The sequence below is a fragment of the Saccoglossus kowalevskii genome, chromosome 5, assembly GCF_978046115.1.
Source record: "Saccoglossus kowalevskii chromosome 5, keSacKowa6.1, whole genome shotgun sequence".
NCBI lineage: Eukaryota > Metazoa > Hemichordata > Enteropneusta > Harrimaniidae > Saccoglossus > Saccoglossus kowalevskii.
This window is the reverse complement of record NC_140645.1, coordinates 4,132,773-4,145,928: the sequence shown is the minus strand read 5'-3', so window position 1 is coordinate 4,145,928 and position 13,156 is coordinate 4,132,773. Positions and strand designations below refer to the sequence as shown.

The 13,156-nt window shown below is 43.4% G+C and overlaps 3 non-coding genes and 51 pseudogenes across 3 annotated transcripts; all 54 read left to right on the top strand.

Annotated features, from left to right (window-relative positions):
• Positions 1-63: 63 nt before the first annotated feature.
• On the top strand, positions 64-183 carry LOC146743759 (5S ribosomal RNA; annotated as a pseudogene).
• Positions 184-278: 95 nt separating this feature from the next.
• Positions 279-398, top strand: LOC146743758 (5S ribosomal RNA; annotated as a pseudogene).
• Positions 399-494: 96 nt separating this feature from the next.
• On the top strand, positions 495-614 carry LOC146743757 (5S ribosomal RNA; annotated as a pseudogene).
• A 96-nt stretch (positions 615-710) lies between these two features.
• LOC146743756 (5S ribosomal RNA) lies at positions 711-830 on the top strand (annotated as a pseudogene).
• Positions 831-926: 96 nt separating this feature from the next.
• On the top strand, positions 927-1,046 carry LOC146743755 (5S ribosomal RNA; annotated as a pseudogene).
• Positions 1,047-1,141: 95 nt separating this feature from the next.
• LOC146743754 (5S ribosomal RNA) lies at positions 1,142-1,261 on the top strand (annotated as a pseudogene).
• A 96-nt stretch (positions 1,262-1,357) lies between these two features.
• On the top strand, positions 1,358-1,477 carry LOC146743753 (5S ribosomal RNA; annotated as a pseudogene).
• Positions 1,478-1,573: 96 nt separating this feature from the next.
• On the top strand, positions 1,574-1,693 carry LOC146743752 (5S ribosomal RNA; annotated as a pseudogene).
• A 96-nt stretch (positions 1,694-1,789) lies between these two features.
• On the top strand, positions 1,790-1,909 carry LOC146743751 (5S ribosomal RNA; annotated as a pseudogene).
• Positions 1,910-2,004: 95 nt separating this feature from the next.
• Positions 2,005-2,124, top strand: LOC146743750 (5S ribosomal RNA; annotated as a pseudogene).
• Positions 2,125-2,220: 96 nt separating this feature from the next.
• On the top strand, positions 2,221-2,340 carry LOC146743749 (5S ribosomal RNA; annotated as a pseudogene).
• Positions 2,341-2,436: 96 nt separating this feature from the next.
• Positions 2,437-2,556, top strand: LOC146743748 (5S ribosomal RNA; annotated as a pseudogene).
• Positions 2,557-2,652: 96 nt separating this feature from the next.
• Positions 2,653-2,772, top strand: LOC146743747 (5S ribosomal RNA; annotated as a pseudogene).
• Positions 2,773-2,868: 96 nt separating this feature from the next.
• Positions 2,869-2,988, top strand: LOC146743746 (5S ribosomal RNA; annotated as a pseudogene).
• Positions 2,989-3,083: 95 nt separating this feature from the next.
• Positions 3,084-3,203, top strand: LOC146743745 (5S ribosomal RNA; annotated as a pseudogene).
• Positions 3,204-3,299: 96 nt separating this feature from the next.
• LOC146743744 (5S ribosomal RNA) lies at positions 3,300-3,419 on the top strand (annotated as a pseudogene).
• A 312-nt stretch (positions 3,420-3,731) lies between these two features.
• Positions 3,732-3,851, top strand: LOC146743743 (5S ribosomal RNA; annotated as a pseudogene).
• A 96-nt stretch (positions 3,852-3,947) lies between these two features.
• On the top strand, positions 3,948-4,067 carry LOC146743742 (5S ribosomal RNA; annotated as a pseudogene).
• Positions 4,068-4,162: 95 nt separating this feature from the next.
• Positions 4,163-4,282, top strand: LOC146743741 (5S ribosomal RNA; annotated as a pseudogene).
• A 96-nt stretch (positions 4,283-4,378) lies between these two features.
• Positions 4,379-4,498, top strand: LOC146743740 (5S ribosomal RNA; annotated as a pseudogene).
• A 95-nt stretch (positions 4,499-4,593) lies between these two features.
• Positions 4,594-4,713, top strand: LOC146743739 (5S ribosomal RNA; annotated as a pseudogene).
• Positions 4,714-4,809: 96 nt separating this feature from the next.
• Positions 4,810-4,929, top strand: LOC146743738 (5S ribosomal RNA; annotated as a pseudogene).
• A 312-nt stretch (positions 4,930-5,241) lies between these two features.
• On the top strand, positions 5,242-5,361 carry LOC146743737 (5S ribosomal RNA; annotated as a pseudogene).
• A 96-nt stretch (positions 5,362-5,457) lies between these two features.
• On the top strand, positions 5,458-5,577 carry LOC146743736 (5S ribosomal RNA; annotated as a pseudogene).
• Positions 5,578-5,672: 95 nt separating this feature from the next.
• LOC146743735 (5S ribosomal RNA) lies at positions 5,673-5,792 on the top strand (annotated as a pseudogene).
• Positions 5,793-5,888: 96 nt separating this feature from the next.
• Positions 5,889-6,008, top strand: LOC146743734 (5S ribosomal RNA; annotated as a pseudogene).
• Positions 6,009-6,103: 95 nt separating this feature from the next.
• LOC146743733 (5S ribosomal RNA) lies at positions 6,104-6,223 on the top strand (annotated as a pseudogene).
• Positions 6,224-6,319: 96 nt separating this feature from the next.
• Positions 6,320-6,439, top strand: LOC146743732 (5S ribosomal RNA; annotated as a pseudogene).
• A 312-nt stretch (positions 6,440-6,751) lies between these two features.
• Positions 6,752-6,871, top strand: LOC146743731 (5S ribosomal RNA; annotated as a pseudogene).
• Positions 6,872-6,967: 96 nt separating this feature from the next.
• On the top strand, positions 6,968-7,087 carry LOC146743730 (5S ribosomal RNA; annotated as a pseudogene).
• A 96-nt stretch (positions 7,088-7,183) lies between these two features.
• On the top strand, positions 7,184-7,303 carry LOC146743729 (5S ribosomal RNA; annotated as a pseudogene).
• A 95-nt stretch (positions 7,304-7,398) lies between these two features.
• On the top strand, positions 7,399-7,518 carry LOC146743728 (5S ribosomal RNA; annotated as a pseudogene).
• A 96-nt stretch (positions 7,519-7,614) lies between these two features.
• On the top strand, positions 7,615-7,734 carry LOC146743727 (5S ribosomal RNA; annotated as a pseudogene).
• A 96-nt stretch (positions 7,735-7,830) lies between these two features.
• LOC146743726 (5S ribosomal RNA) lies at positions 7,831-7,950 on the top strand (annotated as a pseudogene).
• A 96-nt stretch (positions 7,951-8,046) lies between these two features.
• Positions 8,047-8,166, top strand: LOC146743725 (5S ribosomal RNA; annotated as a pseudogene).
• A 96-nt stretch (positions 8,167-8,262) lies between these two features.
• Positions 8,263-8,382, top strand: LOC146743724 (5S ribosomal RNA; annotated as a pseudogene).
• A 96-nt stretch (positions 8,383-8,478) lies between these two features.
• On the top strand, positions 8,479-8,598 carry LOC146743723 (5S ribosomal RNA; annotated as a pseudogene).
• Positions 8,599-8,693: 95 nt separating this feature from the next.
• On the top strand, positions 8,694-8,813 carry LOC146743722 (5S ribosomal RNA; annotated as a pseudogene).
• Positions 8,814-8,909: 96 nt separating this feature from the next.
• Positions 8,910-9,029, top strand: LOC146743721 (5S ribosomal RNA; annotated as a pseudogene).
• Positions 9,030-9,125: 96 nt separating this feature from the next.
• LOC146743720 (5S ribosomal RNA) lies at positions 9,126-9,245 on the top strand (annotated as a pseudogene).
• A 96-nt stretch (positions 9,246-9,341) lies between these two features.
• Positions 9,342-9,461, top strand: LOC146743719 (5S ribosomal RNA; annotated as a pseudogene).
• Positions 9,462-9,773: 312 nt separating this feature from the next.
• Positions 9,774-9,893, top strand: LOC146743718 (5S ribosomal RNA; annotated as a pseudogene).
• A 96-nt stretch (positions 9,894-9,989) lies between these two features.
• On the top strand, positions 9,990-10,109 carry LOC146743717 (5S ribosomal RNA; annotated as a pseudogene).
• Positions 10,110-10,205: 96 nt separating this feature from the next.
• On the top strand, positions 10,206-10,325 carry LOC146743716 (5S ribosomal RNA; annotated as a pseudogene).
• A 96-nt stretch (positions 10,326-10,421) lies between these two features.
• On the top strand, positions 10,422-10,541 carry LOC146743715 (5S ribosomal RNA). Its single transcript, XR_014929619.1, has one exon. It is a non-coding gene; the product is annotated as a 5S ribosomal RNA (ribosomal RNA).
• A 527-nt stretch (positions 10,542-11,068) lies between these two features.
• On the top strand, positions 11,069-11,188 carry LOC146743714 (5S ribosomal RNA; annotated as a pseudogene).
• Positions 11,189-11,284: 96 nt separating this feature from the next.
• LOC146743713 (5S ribosomal RNA) lies at positions 11,285-11,404 on the top strand (annotated as a pseudogene).
• A 96-nt stretch (positions 11,405-11,500) lies between these two features.
• Positions 11,501-11,620, top strand: LOC146743712 (5S ribosomal RNA). The gene has a single exon (XR_014929639.1). It is a non-coding gene; the product is annotated as a 5S ribosomal RNA (ribosomal RNA).
• A 96-nt stretch (positions 11,621-11,716) lies between these two features.
• LOC146743711 (5S ribosomal RNA) lies at positions 11,717-11,836 on the top strand (annotated as a pseudogene).
• A 96-nt stretch (positions 11,837-11,932) lies between these two features.
• Positions 11,933-12,052, top strand: LOC146743710 (5S ribosomal RNA; annotated as a pseudogene).
• Positions 12,053-12,148: 96 nt separating this feature from the next.
• On the top strand, positions 12,149-12,268 carry LOC146743709 (5S ribosomal RNA). Its single transcript, XR_014929618.1, has one exon. It is a non-coding gene; the product is annotated as a 5S ribosomal RNA (ribosomal RNA).
• Positions 12,269-12,580: 312 nt separating this feature from the next.
• On the top strand, positions 12,581-12,700 carry LOC146743708 (5S ribosomal RNA; annotated as a pseudogene).
• A 95-nt stretch (positions 12,701-12,795) lies between these two features.
• LOC146743707 (5S ribosomal RNA) lies at positions 12,796-12,915 on the top strand (annotated as a pseudogene).
• A 96-nt stretch (positions 12,916-13,011) lies between these two features.
• LOC146743706 (5S ribosomal RNA) lies at positions 13,012-13,131 on the top strand (annotated as a pseudogene).
• The last annotated feature ends 25 nt before the right edge of the window (positions 13,132-13,156 follow it).

Sequence of the window (13,156 nt, the reverse complement as noted above, 5' to 3'; positions counted from 1 at the left end):
TTTTTTCCATGAATTTTTGCCTAGCCGAAGCATTAAATGACATCCAATTGCGACGAATATTCAGCCTACTGCCAAACCAATGCAGAATACACCAGTTCTCGTCTGATCACTGAAGTTAATCTGCATCGGGCATGGTTAGTACTAGCATGGGAGACCGGCTGGGAATACCACGTGCAGTAGGCTTATCAACATTTTATTTCACAGTACATACAAACTTTTTTTCTGGATTTGTTGCCTAGCCGAAGTATTAAATTACATCCAATTCCGACTAATATTCAGCCTACTGCCAAACCAATGCAGAGTACATCAGTTCTCGTCCGATCACTGAAGTTAATCTGCATTCGGCATGGTTAGTACTTGCATGGGAGACTGGCTGGGAATACCACGTGCAGTAGGCTTATCAACATTTTTATTCCACCGTACATACCAACTTTTCCCCATGATTTTTTGCCTAGACGAAGCATTAAATGACATACAATTCGGACGAATATTCAGCCTACTGCCAAACCATTGCAGAATACACCAGTTCCCATCCGATCACTGAAGTTAAGCTGCATCGGGCGTGGTTAGTACTTGCATGGGAGACTGGCTGGGAATACCACGTGCATTAGGCTCATCAACATTATTATTCCACCGTACACACTAACTTTTTTCCGGGATTTTTTGCCTAGCCGAAGTATTAAATTACATCCAATTCCAACAAATATTCAGCCTACTGCCAAACCATTGCAGAACACACCAGTTCTTGTCCGATCACTGAAGTTAAGCTGCATCGGGAGTGGTTAGTACTTGCATGGGAGACCGGCTGAGAATACCACGTGCAGTAGGTTCAGCAACATTTTTATTTCACCGTACATACCAACTTTTTCCCGGGATTTGTTGCCTAGCCGAAGTATTAAATTACATCCAATTCCGACAAATATTCAGCCTACTGCCAAACCATTGCAGAGTACTCCAGTTCTCGTCCGATCGCTGAAGTTAATCTGCATCGGGCATGGTTAGTACTTGCATGGGAGACCGGCTGGGAATACCACGTGCAGTAGGCTTATCAACATTTTATTTCACAGTACATACAAACTTTTTTCCTGGATTTGTTGCCTAGCCGAAGTATTAAATTACATCCAATTCCGACTAATATTCAGCCTACTGCCAAACCAATGCAGAGTACATCAGTTCTCGTCCGATCACTGAAGTTAATCTGCATTCGGCATGGTTAGTACTTGCATGGGAGACCGGCTGGGAATACCACGTGCAGTAGGCTTATCAACATTTTTATTCCACCGTACATACCAACTTTTTCTCGGGATTTGTTGCCTAGCCGAAGTTTTAAATTACATCCAATTCCGACAGTTATTCAGCCTACTGCCAAACCATTGCAGAATACACCAGTTCTCGTCCGATCACTGAAGTTAAGCTGCATCGGGCGTGGTTAGTACTTGCACGGGAGACTAGCTGGGAAAACCACGTGCTGTAGGCTCATCAACATTTTTATTCCACATTACATACTAACTTTTCCCCATGATTTTTTGCCTAGACGAAGCATTAAATGACATACAATTCGGACGAATATTCAGCCTACTGCCAAACCATTGCAGAATACACCAGTTCCCATCCGATCACTGAAGTTAAGCTGCATCGGGCGTGGTTAGTACTTGCATGGGAGACTGGCTGGGAATACCACGTGCATTAGGCTCATCAACATTATTATTCCACCGTACACACTAACTTTTTTCCGGGATTTTTTGCCTAGCCGAAGTATTAAATTACATCCAATTCCAACAAATATTCAGCCTACTGCCAAACCATTGCAGAACACACCAGTTCTTGTCCGATCACTGAAGTTAAGCTGCATCGGTAGTGGTTAGTACTTGCATGGGAGACCGGCTGAGAATACCACGTGCAGTAGGTTCAGCAACATTTTTATTCCACATTACATACTAACTTTTCCCATGATTTTTTGCCTAGCCGTAGCATTTAATGACATCCAATTCCGACGAGTATTCAGCCTACTGCCAAACCATTGCAGAATACACCAGTTCTCGTCCGATCACTGAAGTTAAGCTGCATCGGGCGTGGTTAGTACTTGCATGGGAGACCGGCAGGGAATACCACGTGCAGTAGGCTGATGAACATTTTTATTCCATCGTACATACTAACATTTTTCCATGATTTTTTGCCTAGCCGAAGCATTAAATGACATACAATTTCGACGAATATTCAGCCTACTGCCAAACCAAAGCAGAGTACACCAGTTCTCGTCTGATTACTGAAGTTAATCTGCATCGGGCATGGTTAGTACTTGCATGGGAGACCGGCTGGGAATACCACGTGCAGTAGGCTTATCAACATTTTTATTTCACCGTACATACCAACTTTTTCCTGGGATTTGTTGCCTAGCCGAAGTATTAAATTACATCCAATTCCGACGAATATTCAGCCTACTGCCAAACCATTGCAGAGAACACCAGTTCTCGTCCGATCGCTGAAGTTAAGCTGCATCGGGCGTGGTTAGTACTTACATGGGAGACCTTCTGGGAATACCACGTGCAGTTTTCTCATCAACATTTTTATTCCATAGTACATACTAACTTTTTCCCGGGATTTTTTGCCTAGTCGAAGCATTAAATGACATCTAATTCTGACGAATATTCAGCCTACTGCCAAACCAAAGCAGAGTACACCAGTTCTCGTCTGATTACTGAAGTTAATCTGCATCGGGCATGGTTAGTACTTGCATGGGAGACCGGCTGGGAATACCACGTGCAGTAGGCTTATCAACATTTTTATTTCACCGTACATACCAACTTTTTTCTGGGATTTGTTGCCTAGCCGAAGTATTAAATTACATCCAATTCCGACGAATATTCAGCCTACTGCCAAACCATTGCAGAACACACCAGTTCTTGTCCGATCACTGAAGTTAAGCTGCATCGGTAGTGGTTAGTACTTGCATGGGAGACCGGCTGAGAATACCACGTGCAGTAGGTTCAGCAACATTTTTATTCCACATTACATACTAACTTTTCCCATGATTTTTTGCCTAGCCGTAGCATTTAATGACATCCAATTCCGACGAGTATTCAGCCTACTGCCAAATCATTGCAGAATACACCAGTTCTCGTCCGATCACTGAAGTTAAGCTGCATCGGGCGTGGTTAGTACTTGCATGGGAGACCGGCAGGGAATACCACGTGCAGTTTTCTCATCAACATTTTTATTCCATAGTACATACTAACTTTTTTCCGGGATTTTTTGCCTAGTCGAAGCATTAAATGACATCTAATTCTGACGAATATTCAGCCTACTGCCAAACCAAAGCAGAGTACACCAGTTTTCTTCCGATCGCTGAAGTTAAGCTGCATCGGGCGTGGTTAGTACTTGCATGGGAGACCGGCTGGGAATACCACGTGCAGTAGGCTTATCAACATTTTTATTCCACCGTACATGCTAACTTTTCCCCGGGATTTTTTGCCTAGCCGAAACGTTAAACGACATCCAATTCTGACAAATATTCAGCCTACTGCCAAACCGATGCTGAATACACCAGCTCTCATCCGATACCTGAAGTTAATTTGCATTGGGCATGCTTAGTACTTGCATGGGAGATCAGTTGGGAATACAACGTGCAGTAGGTTTATCAACATTTTTATTCCACCGTACATACCAACTTTTTCCCGGCATTTGTTGCCTAGCCGAAGTATTAAATTACATCCAATTCCGACAAGTATTCAGCCTACGGCCAAACCATTGCAGAATACACCAGTTCTCGTCCGATCACTGAAGTTAAGCTGCATCGGGCGTGGTTAGTACTTGCATGGGAGACCGGCTGGGAATACCACGTGCAGTAGGCTGATGAACATTTTTATTCCACCGTACATACTAACTTTTTTCCATGAATTTTTGCCTAGCCGAAGCATTAAATGACATCCAATTGCGACGAATATTCAGCCTACTGCCAAACCAATGCAGAATACACCAGTTCTCGTCTGATCACTGAAGTTAATCTGCATCGGGCATGGTTAGTACTAGCATGGGAGACCGGCTGGGAATACCACGTGCAGTAGGCTTATCAACATTTTATTTCACAGTACATACAAACATTTTTCCTGGATTTGTTGCCTAGCCGAAGTATTAAATTACATCCAATTCCGACTAATATTCAGCCTACTGCCAAACCAATGCAGAGTACATCAGTTCTCGTCCGATCACTGAAGTTAATCTGCATTCGGCATGGTTAGTACTTGCATGGGAGACCGGCTGGGAATACCACGTGCAGTAGGCTTATCAACATTTTTATTCCACCGTACATACCAACTTTTTCTCGGGATTTGTTGCCTAGCCGAAGTTTTAAATTACATCCAATTCCAACAAATATTCAGCCTACTGCCAAACCATTGCAGAACACACCAGTTCTTGTCCGATCACTGAAGTTAAGCTGCATCGGTAGTGGTTAGTACTTGCATGGGAGACCGACTGAGAATACCACGTGCAGTAGGTTCAGCAACATTTTTATTCCACATTACATACTAACTTTTCCCATGATTTTTTGCCTAGCCGTAGCATTTAATGACATCCAATTCCGACGAGTATTCAGCCTACTGCCAAACCATTGCAGAATACACCAGTTCTCGTCCGATCACTGAAGTTAAGCTGCATCGGGCGTGGTTAGTACTTGCATGGGAGACCGGCAGGGAATACCACGTGCAGTTTTCTCATCAACATTTTTATTCCATAGTACATACTAACTTTTTCCCGGGATTTTTTGCCTAGTCGAAGCATTAAATGACATCTAATTCTGACGAATATTCAGCCTACTGCCAAACCAAAGCAGAGTACACCAGTTTTCTTCCGATCGCTGAAGTTAAGCTGCATCGGGCGTGGTTAGTACTTGCATGGGAGACCGGCTGGGAATACCACGTGCAGTAGGCTTATCAACATTTTTATTCCACCGTACATGCTAACTTTTCCCCGGGATTTTTTGCCTAGCCGAAACGTTAAACGACATCCAATTCTGACAAATATTCAGCCTACTGCCAAACCGATGCTGAATACACCAGCTCTCATCCGATACCTGAAGTTAATTTGCATTGGGCATGCTTAGTACTTGCATGGGAGATCAGTTGGGAATACAACGTGCAGTAGGTTTATCAACATTTTTATTCCACCGTACATACCAACTTTTTCCCGGCATTTGTTGCCTAGCCGAAGTATTAAATTACATCCAATTCCGACGAGTATTCAGCCTACGGCCAAACCATTGCAGAATACACCAGTTCTCGTCCGATCACTGAAGTTAAGCTGCATCGGGCGTGGTTAGTACTTGCATGGGAGACCGGCTGGGAATACCACGTGCAGTAGGCTGATGAACATTTTTATTCCACCGTACATACTAACTTTTTTCCATGAATTTTTGCCTAGCCGAAGCATTAAATGACATCCAATTGCGACGAATATTCAGCCTACTGCCAAACAAATGCAGAATACACCAGTTCTCGTCTGATCACTGAAGTTAATCTGCATTGGGCATGGTTAGTACTAGCATGGGAGACCGGCTGGGAATACCACGTGCAGTAGGCTTATCAACATTTTATTTCACAGTACATACAAACATTTTTCCTGGATTTGTTGCCTAGCCGAAGTATTAAATTACATCCAATTCCGACTAATATTCAGCCTACTGCCAAACCAATGCAGAGTACATCAGTTCTCGTCCGATCACTGAAGTTAATCTGCATTCGGCATGGTTAGTACTTGCATGGGAGACCGGCTGGGAATACCACGTGCAGTAGGCTTATCAACATTTTTATTCCACCGTACATACCAACTTTTTCTCGGGATTTGTTGCCTAGCCGAAGTTTTAAATTACATCCAATTCCAACAAATATTCAGCCTACTGCCAAACCATTGCAGAACACACCAGTTCTTGTCCGATCACTGAAGTTAAGCTGCATCGGTAGTGGTTAGTACTTGCATGGGAGACCGGCTGAGAATACCACGTGCAGTAGGTTCAGCAACATTTTTATTCCACATTACATACTAACTTTTCCCATGATTTTTTGCCTAGCCGTAGCATTTAATGACATCCAATTCCGACGAGTATTCAGCCTACTGCCAAACCATTGCAGAATACACCAGTTCTCGTCCGATCACTGAAGTTAAGCTGCATCGGGCGTGGTTAGTACTTGCATGGGAGACCGGCAGGGAATACCACGTGCAGTTTTCTCATCAACATTTTTATTCCATAGTACATACTAACTTTTTCCCGGGATTTTTTGCCTAGTCGAAGCATTAAATGACATCTAATTCTGACGAATATTCAGCCTACTGCCAAACCAAAGCAGAGTACACCAGTTTTCTTCCGATCGCTGAAGTTAAGCTGCATCGGGCGTGGTTAGTACTTGCATGGGAGACCGGCTGGGAATACCACGTGCAGTAGGCTTATCAACATTTTTATTCCACCGTACATGCTAACTTTTCCCCGGGATTTTTTGCCTAGCCGAAACGTTAAACGACATCCAATTCTGACAAATATTCAGCCTACTGCCAAACCGATGCTGAATACACCAGCTCTCATCCGATACCTGAAGTTAATTTGCATTGGGCATGCTTAATACTTGCATGGGAGATCAGTTGGGAATACAACGTGCAGTAGGTTTATCAACATTTTTATTCCACCGTACATACCAACTTTTTCCCGGCATTTGTTGCCTAGCCGAAGTATTAAATTACATTCAATTCCGACGAGTATTCAGCCTACGGCCAAACCATTGCAGAATACACCAGTTCTCGTCCGATCACTGAAGTTAAGCTGCATCGGGCGTGGTTAGTACTTGGATGTGAGACCGGCTGGGAATAACATGTGCAGTAGGCTGATGAACATTTTTATTCCACCGTACATACTAACTTTTTTCCATGAATTTTTGCCTAGCCGAAGCATTAAATGACATCCTATTCCGACAAATATTCAGCCTACTGCCAAACCATTGCAGAATACACCAGTTCTCGTCCGATCACTGAAGTTAAGCTGCATCGGGCGTGATTAGTACTTGCATGGGAGACCGGCTGGGAATACCACGTGCAGTAGGCTGATGAACATTTTTATTCCACCGTACATACTAACTTTTTTCCATGAATTTTTGCCTAGCCGAAGCATTAAATGACATCCAATTGCAACGAATATTCAGCCTACTGCCAAACCAATGCAGAATACACCAGTTCTCGTCTGATCACTGAAGTTAATCTGCATCGGGCATGGTTAGTACTAGCATGGGAGACCGGCTGGGAATACCACGTGCAGTAGGCTTATCAACATTTTATTTCACAGTACATACAAACTTTTTTCCTGGATTTGTTGCCTAGCCGAAGTATTAAATTACATCCAATTCCGACTAATATTCAGCCTACTGCCAAACCAATGCAGAGTACATCAGTTCTCGTCCGATCACTGAAGTTAATCTGCATTCGGCATGGTTAGTACTTGCATGGGAGACCGGCTGGGAATACCACGTGCAGTAGGCTTATCAACATTTTTATTCCACCGTACATACCAACTTTTTCTCGGGATTTGTTGCCTAGCCGAAGTTTTAAATTTCATCCAATTCGGACGAATATTCAGCTTACTGCCAAACCATTGCAAAATACACCAGTTCCCATCCGATCACTGAAGTTAAGCTGCATCGGGCGTGGTTAGTACTTGCATGGGAGACTGGCTGGGAATACCACGTGCATTAGGCTCATCAACATTATTATTCCACCGTACACACTAACTTTTTTCCGGGATTTTTTGCCTAGCCGAAGTATTAAATTACATCCAATTCCGACTAATATTCAGCCTACTGCCAAACCAATGCAGAGTACATCAGTTCTCGTCCGATCACTGAAGTTAATCTGCATTCGGCATGGTTAGTACTTGCATGGGAGACCGGCTGGGAATACCACGTGCAGTAGGCTTATCAACATTTTTATTCCACCGTACATACCAACTTTTTCTCGGGATTTGTTGCCTAGCCGAAGTTTTAAATTACATCCAATTCCGACAGTTATTCAGCCTACTGCCAAACCATTGCAGAATACACCAGTTCTCGTCCGATCACTGAAGTTAAGCTGCATCGGGCGTGGTTAGTACTTGCACGGGAGACTAGCTGGGAAAACCACGTGCAGTAGGCTCATCAACATTTTTATTCCACATTACATACTAACTTTTCCCCATGATTTTTTGCCTAGACGAAGCATTAAATGACATACAATTCGGACGAATATTCAGCCTACTGCCAAACCATTGCAGAATACACCAGTTCTCATCCGATCACTGAAGTTAAGCTGCATCGGGCGTGGTTAGTACTTGCATGGGAGACTGGCTGGGAATACCACGTGCATTAGGCTCATCAACATTATTATTCCACCGTACACACTAACTTTTTTCCGGGATTTTTTGCCTAGCCGAAGTATTAAATTACATCCAATTCCAACAAATATTCAGCCTACTGCCAAACCATTGCAGAACACACCAGTTCTTGTCCGATCACTGAAGTTAAGCTGCATCGGTAGTGGTTAGTACTTGCATGGGAGACCGGCTGAGAATACCACGTGCAGTAGGTTCAGCAACATTTTTATTCCACATTACATACTAACTTTTCCCATGATTTTTTGCCTAGCCGTAGCATTTAATGACATCCAATTCCGACGAGTATTCAGCCTACTGCCAAACCATTGCAGAATACACCAGTTATCGTCCGATCACTGAAGTTAAGCTGCATCGGGCGTGGTTAGTACTTGCATGGGAGACCGGCAGGGAATACCACGTGCAGTAGGCTGATGAACATTTTTATTCCATCGTACATACTAACATTTTTCCATGATTTTTTGCCTAGCCGAAGCATTAAATGACATACAATTTCGACGAATATTCAGCCTACTGCCAAACCAAAGCAGAGTACACCAGTTCTCGTCTGATTACTGAAGTTAATCTGCATCGGGCATGGTTAGTACTTGCATGGGAGACCGGCTGGGAATACCACGTGCAGTAGGCTTATCAACATTTTTATTTCACCGTACATACCAACTTTTTCCTGGGATTTGTTGCCTAGCCGAAGTATTAAATTACATCCAATTCCGACGAATATTCAGCCTACTGCCAAACCATTGCAGAGTACACCAGTTCTCGTCCGATCGCTGAAGTTAAACTGCATCGGGCGTGGTTAGTACTTACATGGGAGACCTTCTGGGAATACCACGTGCAGTTTTCTCATCAACATTTTTATTCCATAGTACATACTAACTTTTTCCCGGGATTTTTTGCCTAGTCGAAGCATTAAATGACATCTAATTCTGACGAATCTTCAGCCTACTGCCAAACCAAAGCAGAGTACACCAGTTTTCTTCCGATCGCTGAAGTTAAGCTGCATCGGGCGTGGTTAGTACTTGCATGGGAGACCGGCTGGGAATACCACGTGCAGTAGGCTTATCAACATTTTTATTCCACCGTACATGCTAACTTTTCCCCGGGATTTTTTGCCTAGCCGAAACGTTAAACGACATCCAATTCTGACAAATATTCAGCCTACTGCCAAACCGATGCTGAATACACCAGCTCTCATCCGATACCTGAAGTTAATTTGCATTGGGCATGCTTAGTACTTGCATGGGAGATCAGTTGGGAATACAACGTGCAGTAGGTTTATCAACATTTTTATTCCACCGTACATACCAACTTTTTCCCGGCATTTGTTGCCTAGCCGAAGTATTAAATTACATCCAATTCCGACGAGTATTCAGCCTACGGCCAAACCATTGCAGAATACACCAGTTCTCGTCCGATCACTGAAGTTAAGCTGCATCGGGCGTGGTTAGTACTTGCATGGGAGACCGGCTGGGAATACCACGTGCAGTAGGCTGATGAACATTTTTATTCCACCGTACATACTAACTTTTTTCCATGAATTTTTGCCTAGCCGAAGCATTAAATGACATCCAATTGCGACGAATATTCAGCCTACTGCCAAACCAATGCAGAATACACCAGTTCTCGTCTGATCACTGAAGTTAATCTGCATCGGGCATGGTTAGTACTAGCATGGGAGACCTGCTGGGAATACCACGTGCAGTAGGCTTATCAACATTTTTATTTCACCGTACATACCAACTTTTTCTCGGGATTTGTTGCCTAGCCGAAGTATTAAATTACATCCAATTCTGACAAATATTCAGTCTACTGCCAAACCATTGCAGAATACACCAGTTCTCGTCCGATTACTGAAGTTAAGCCGCATCGGGCGTGGTTAGTACTTGCACAGGAGACCAGCTGGGAATACCACGTGCAGTAGGCTCATCAACATTTTTATTCCACATTACATACTAACTTTTTCCCATAATTTTTTGCCTAGACGAAGCATTAAATGACATACAATTCGGACGAATATTCAGCCTACTGCCAAACCATTGCAGAATACACCAGTTCTCGTCCGATCACTGAAGTTAAGCTGCATCGGGCGTGGTTAGTACTTGGATGGGAGACCGGCAGGGAATACCACGTGCAGTAGGCTGATGAACATTTTTATTCCATCGTACATACTAAAATTTTTCCATGATTTTTTGCCTAGCCGAAGCATTAAATGACATCCAATTTCGACGAATATTCAGCCTACTGCCAAACCAAAGCAGAGTACACCAGTTCAGGTCCGATTACTGAAGTTAATCTGCATCGGGCATGGTTAGTACTTGCATGGGAGACCTGCTGGGAATACCACGTGCAGTTTTCTCATCAACACTTTTATTCCATAGTACATACTAACTTTTCCCCGGGATTTTTTGCCTAGCCGAAGCATTAAATGACATACAATTCGGACGAATATTCAGCCTACTGCCAAACCATTGCAGAATACACCAGTGCTCGTCCGATCACTAAAGTTAAGATGCATCTGGCGTGGTTAGTACTTGCATGGGAGACCGGCTGGGAATACCATGTGCATTAGGCTCAACAACATTTTTATACCACAGTACGTACTAACTTTTCCCGGGATTTTTTGCCTAGCCGAAGTATTAAATTACATCCTATTCCGACAAATATTCAGCCTACTGCCAAACCATTGCAGAATACACCAGTTCTCGTCCAATCACTGAAGTTAAGCTGCATCGGGCGTGGTTAGTACTTGCATGGGAGACCGGCTGGGAATACCACGTGCAGTAGGCTGATGAACATTTTTATTCCACCGTACATACTAACTTTTTTCCATGAATTTTTGCCTAGCCGAAGCATTAAATGACATCCAATTGCGACGAATATTCAGCCTACTGCCAAACCAATGCAGAATACACCAGTTCTCGTCCGATCACTGAAGTTAAGCTGCATCGGGCGTGGTTAGTACTTGGATGTGAGACCGGCTGGGAATAACATGTGCAGTAGGCTGATGAACATTTTTATTCCACCGTACATACTAACTTTTTTCCATGAATTTTTGCCTAGCCGAAGCATTAAGTGACATCCTATTCCGACAAATATTCAGCCTACTGCCAAACCATTGCAGAATACACCAGTTCTCGTCCGATCACTGAAGTTAAGCTGCATCGGGCGTGGTTAGTACTTGCATGGGAGACCGGCTGGGAATACCACGTGCAGTAGGCTGATGAACATTTTTATTCCACCGTACATACTAACTTTTTTCCATGAATTTTTGCCTAGCCGAAGCATTAAATGACATCCAATTGCGACGAATATTCAGCCTACTGCCAAACCAATGCAGAATACACCAGTTCTCGTCTGATCACTGAAGTTAATCTGCATCGGGCATGGTTAGTACTAGCATGGGAGACCTGCTGGGAATACCACGTGCAGTAGGCTTATCAACATTTTTATTCCACCGTACATACCAACTTTTTCTCGGGATTTGTTGCCTAGCCGAAGTATTAAATTACATCCAATTCTGACAAATATTCAGTCTACTGCCAAACCATTGCAGAATACACCAGTTCTCGTCCGATTACTGAAGTTAAGCCGCATCGGGCGTGGTTAGTACTTGCACAGGAGACCAGCTGGGAATACCACGTGCAGTAGGCTCATCAACATTTTTATTCCACATTACATACTAACTTTTTCCCATGATTTTTTGCCTAGACGAAGCATTAAATGACATACAATTCGGACGAATATTCAGCCTACTGCCAAACCATTGCAGAATACACCAGTTCTCGTCCGATCACTGAAGTTAAGCTGCATCGGGCGTGGTTAGTACTTGGATGGGAGACCGGCAGGGAATACCACGTGCAGTAGGCTGATGAACATTTTTATTCCATCGTACATACTAAAATTTTTCCATGATTTTTTGCCTAGCCGAAGCATTAAATGACATCCAATTTCGACGAATATTCAGCCTACTGCCAAACCAAAGCAGAGTACACCAGTTCAGGTCCGATTACTGAAGTTAATCTGCATCGGGCATGGTTAGTACTTGCATGGGAGACCTGCTGGGAATACCACGTGCAGTTTTCTCATCAACACTTTTATTCCATAGTACATACTAACTTTTCCCCGGGATTTTTTGCCTAGCCGAAGCATTAAATGACATACAATTCGGACAAATATTCAGCCTACTGCCAAACCATTGCAGAATACACCAGTTCTCGTCCGATCACTATAGTTAAGATGCATCTGGCGTGGTTAGTACTTGCATGGGAGACCGGCTGGGAATACCACGTGCATTAGGCTCAACAACATTTTAATACCACAGTACGTACTAACTTTTCCCGGGATTTTTTGCCTAGCCGAAGTATTAAATTACATCCTATTCCGACAAATATTCAGCCTACTGCCAAACCATTGCAGAATACACCCGTTCTCGTCCAATCACTGAAGTTAAGCTGCATCGGGCGTGGTTAGTACTTGGATGTGAGACCGGCTGGGAATAACATGTGCAGTACGCTCATCAACATTTTTATTCCACATTACTTACTAACATTTTCCCGATATTTTTTGCTTAGCCGAAGCATTAAATGACATCCAATTCCGATGAATATTCAGCCTACTGCCAAAACATTTCAGAATACACCAGTTCTCGTCCGATCAATGAAGTTAAGCTGCATCGGGCGTGGCTAGTACTAGCATGAGAGACCTGCTGGGAATACCACGTGCAGTAGGCTTATCAACATTTTTATTCCACCGTAC